The sequence below is a fragment of the Rhyacophila brunnea genome, unplaced genomic scaffold, assembly GCF_057557595.1.
Source record: "Rhyacophila brunnea isolate RB1 unplaced genomic scaffold, BYU_Rbru_1.0 scaffold_13, whole genome shotgun sequence".
NCBI classification, from domain to species: domain Eukaryota; kingdom Metazoa; phylum Arthropoda; class Insecta; order Trichoptera; family Rhyacophilidae; genus Rhyacophila; species Rhyacophila brunnea.
The window spans coordinates 9,235,194-9,240,146 of NW_028232785.1; the positions used below are offsets into that span (position 1 = coordinate 9,235,194).

General features: G+C 33.9%; 1 long non-coding RNA gene across 1 annotated transcript; it reads left to right on the forward strand.

Annotated features, from left to right (window-relative positions):
* The first annotated feature begins 3,370 nt into the window (after positions 1–3,370).
* On the forward strand, positions 3,371–4,953 carry LOC147076396 (uncharacterized). The gene is made up of 2 exons (XR_015069294.1): positions 3,371–3,841; positions 4,057–4,953. It is a non-coding gene; the product is annotated as an uncharacterized LOC147076396 (long non-coding RNA).

Sequence of the window (4,953 nt, forward strand, 5' to 3'; positions counted from 1 at the left end):
TGATATATCTGTTCAATCAAAGGGTTAGATATATCATAATTTAATATGCAATCACATGTTTCACAATCACAATAATCAAATTAATAATTATGGATAAAACGGGAATTCTCCTAGTACATTGGTATGGTTTTATATAGGTACCTACCTACTTAGTTTGGAGTTTGATAATAATTCAGAACCTTTGAACGGAACTCGGAGCAGGAGCATGGAGCAGTTGGGCAATGGGGTTCTAACCGGAGCCGGAGCGCCGACAATTTGTAGTGCTCCATTGCTTCGGATGTTTTTTTGATTATTATTATATTGTTGTCCTAAAATCCAATAATAAAAATATATTTGACACTTTCTAACACTGAAATTATTTAAAAAACGGCCACACTGCCGAGTGACTAAAAATAATACTTTTTGTGAAGCTGGAAACGCCACGCCAATAAGTACGCAGATATTGGATTATGTTTATTTTGTAATTATTATAGATTCACTAAGATTTAAAAACAGATGAATTTATTTGTTTATTAAAATTTTTACCCGGAGCGGAAATAGAGCAAGTATTAGGTCCCGGAATGGAGCAACTCAAAAAAGGGTCAACTCCAACCTCTGACATACCTCTTCCTTCTAATCTCTGACTTGTGATCGGATTAGACTACTGATAATTATTATTATTTCTCATTGGTACGTAACGTGATCAGTCCAGGTTATTTTAATATTAGGCAGGTACTCCAACATTGCCAGATCTAGGACGCCGTTAAAATTCTTAAGATTGTACAGTTTCACATAGGTACTCCTGGACTTCCCGTCTTCAATGGGGAACCGGAATTAAGTTTTGTAGGCCTAAACGTGCAGCTTGGCCACATAGTCAATTAACAGAATAGGAAAGACTTATGACGTTTCACTTGGCTATCTGGATAAAAAGGAAAATGTTAAATTTCGAATACTGATTATAATATGTACCTAAATATAAAATTTCAAACCAATAACTTTAAGTATTATGTTAAGATTCATAGCATTAAAATTGTAATTAATTTTGTAATAGGAATATCTTGTAAATCTATGTAAGATTTTTTTTATGAGTTTAAAAGAGATAGATGTAAAAGATGCAAGAGTGGAAGAGAGATAGCATGAAGTTTCTTTTGCGATAACTGTACTCGCCGAATTATCACGCGAGCGTTTTAAAACATTTATTATGTCAGTCGAAAAAAGTACGTAATCATGAACGGACGTGGAATTGAGTTCGCGAACTCCCGCGCCAGAAATAAAATTAGTGTCAGCCATTAATGATTAGAATATAAGTGAATACGTGTATTAATTAAGGCGCTAAGTACCAAAAACAAAAAAACTGATATTTTATAGAAAAGTGTTCTACATACTAACGCCAATAACTTCAACTACATATGGTCTAAGTTCCTCAAGCAAGTCAAAAAAATACAGCAAAATATTTAAACCTGTCGAGGTTGTAAGTCCGTTGGCCTGTTTTATTTATAATGGTGTAAATAGCACAACAGTGGTCAACCTCATTCAATATAAAATGGCTGACGATGGTGTGTTGACACTTGCGAGTTCTTAATACCTAAAATTATAGAAACTGCCGTGATTGCTTCACACTGTTAAACCATATTTTTCAAAGGGTCTGCTTCCTGAAATTTTACTGCAATGACTCGGTATTTTGTAACTACAGGCAATACTACTTTTTGGTACTTAGAGCCGTAATTAATACACGTATTCAGTGATATAAAGATATAGTTAATTTTGAAATTTAGTTTAAGGAACTATAGAAACGATAATAATAAATATCTATGTCACTGTTTAACATAAGCTTCTTTCTTGTAAAAAAAAAAAATCATTGAAAATACAAAGCCACGTGCTTACCAAAAAAAAAAATAAAGACTTTTATTTAATTTATTTTTGTGAATCCTGAGTTCAACCAAAACCCTGAGCTAGTCAGAACTCGGGATATCTCAAGTGCCACATACTCATCTAAAGAACGGGCAAAAATGGTACTACTATGACGCCATATTGAATACGATATTTCACTGTCTGATTCTATTTGGTTGCGAATCTTGATTGTGTAGTTTTGGAGTGTGGCTCCCCCATCAATAATTCTTCAGAATTCAGTGGTTAACTTTCAAAACTGGACATGTCCATAGGTATATGCGGGAAATGATTTATTATCGGAATATCATTCTATAACCTCATACACACTTTGTTGACTTACAAAAATAGCCACAAAACACCAATTTCATAATTGAAAAGAGGTTTCAAAAAGTAGGTTGGTTGACATTCGAAATGAGACATGTCACTTTCAGCTAATTGTGGGACTGTATTAATTATCAAGTGTCATGTTATTTTATAACATAACACACTAAGTCAAGGAAGTCTTTACGAGGGCAACACTACGCATAAGTACGACCGGATCGCGCCTGCGCACGGGATAGTTTGTACGGAGTTCGTGACACTATTTCCGGCGCTATGGGAGCTAGCGGGCTTTTGACACGTAGGCGAAGCGAGAGTCGATCTCTCAGTCTTGATCGTTCGAAGGAAGCAGACGTCTTGGCCAGTTCCGAGCCTCGGACCCTGGGCACAGGGCTTTCGATTTCCTGACGTTTTGGAGACGTGGACGATGGTCATCCGAAGGACGTCCCCCCACGCCAGGAGATCGGAGGAACTCCACGGTCCCCACACGTTTGAAGACGCACTCCTCGATTCCGTCCTGGAAGGAATCGAGGGCAGCGAAAAGGCTGGAGAGCCTTTTGTGTGATCGGTATTTATTGTTATTTTATGTTACGGTCCACCGACCGAATTAGCTTTTGGGTTTTTGTTCTAATTTATTTAAATATTGTATCGCATTAGGTGCTCGTGATTCACTTAAGTAATTATACATTTTTATACACTGTAGCCCGCAAGTTATCTTATTTATAATATACAATTGTTGAAATTTCTCTACTTGCTTTTCATTTAATTATCCTTCACTATTGTCTCTATGCATCATCATAGAGTGGCGCTCAATCCGAGATACTTATATTTATTCCATCATTATGTAATTTATTATTATACAGGAACATCCAACGAATGAGCGAAGTAACCGGACAGGTAACTGAGGTCTTAGAGGTAATAAGTCAAACCATCCACGACCCTGCATCCTATTTCCCCGAGTCTCATGCTTATCCCTTTCCCTATATCCCCAAACCTATCCCTATCCTATCCCTATTCCGATATCCCCATGTCAAACCATTATATGACATTGGCACCCAACAAGCATCGTGTTTCTTTTTGAATATTTCTTTTCCAAAACACGATGACTTACCTCTTAAAGACTCGCAGTTGTTTGTTTCGGATTATGAACTCGTTCGTTATTTTGTCCTAATATTCTAAATTTTATTTGTTCCGATTATAAAACCTTAAATTTTGCTAGTCACGATTTCATACAATAATTGTTACCGTAACGGTATTTTGTTTTCAGAGTCATTAGTTCTAATTACACTGATTTTTGCCGGCTCACTTTTGGAATTTTTTGGTTTACCGTCGTGGAGTTGCAAACGAATCCGTATCGGGCGTGATTTTAGACGCACTTTGATAATTATTCTATTTCTTATAACTTGTAAATTAATTAATGACAAATTAAAACGTATTATTTGCGTTATATTTTTCTTAAATTTTTCTGGTTCGGTGGTCGTAACTATGTGTGTTATATTTTTCATATATTTATATAGTCTTTTATTGACTTACGCGGTACTTGCAAGAGACGTCGGACTAGTCTATGCGGTATGCGCAGGATGGCGATCTAAATGATAGAGATCAATACGTCAATTTTATCATTGTCCTTGTGGAATTTATTTAATTTTGTGTTGTAAGTTACAATTATTCCTTCGCAAATTAATATTAAGAGTGTTATATATGGTTTACACCTAATTTTGAAATACAATTTGCACATTTATCATCAATACATACTTCTTCTATAATTTATGTGATACCCACATTATTGGTATGGAAATGTCAATATTTGGGCATCGGAATTTGTGTTAACCATTGATTGTTTCAGCAAAAAGTTTGTTTTATGTTTAGTATGGTGCTAAAAGTGATTTAATAAAGTTCAAAGGAGAAGGAAGGATGTCAAACTTGGACGAGATCGACATGAACATTTATATACCTACTGGATGACAAGAATTATTAACCTCAAATTTGACAGAACCATTGGATTGAAACATACTATGTGGATGTAACACCAAATCAATTGGACAGCTGGATGAACCTTATTATGGAATGGAGTTTACAAAAGGTCCTTTCGTTCCATTTCTATATTGTGAATAATTAATAATTTCTATATCTCGAATAAAATCATTATCGGGTCTTTCATTTTAGTCGGCAGTCGCGCTGTCATCGATTATTTGAGTGATTTATTTTCATTCTTGTTAAAATTTGACACTAAATTATTCTGAATTCATTTCTTCTTAATTATTAACTTTCTATTCATTTTATTTTGCTATTACAATTAATTATTTGCGTCGGTAGAATACATTTATTTCGGATAATATGTTTTTACATTGTTTTTTCTTACTTGTTTGACAGTTCGATATTAGTTTTTTCAAATCTGTTCTTTTTATAATGTAGACAATTGAAATTATTAATTTCGCGTCCATTATTGATAAAATTGAAATAACCTTTCGTTCATTGAAATAAATTTAGTCATTTTTAATTCCTATTCAATTATTCATATTCCAAATTGATTTCTGGGTAAAACTTTAAACGTCAAGCGCGCTTACATTTGCAGTCGATAGATGACACCTTCATAGAATTTATTTGAAATATTTAATTTCAAGATTCTGTTCTTTCGTAAGAATGATTATTTATTATACATAAATAATTATTTTTACAGGTGAATATTTTTAATAAAATTTTCCTTCTTAATTCCTATATAAAAACTTCCGTCTACATATTTTTTTGAATCAATTTAATTTTTTC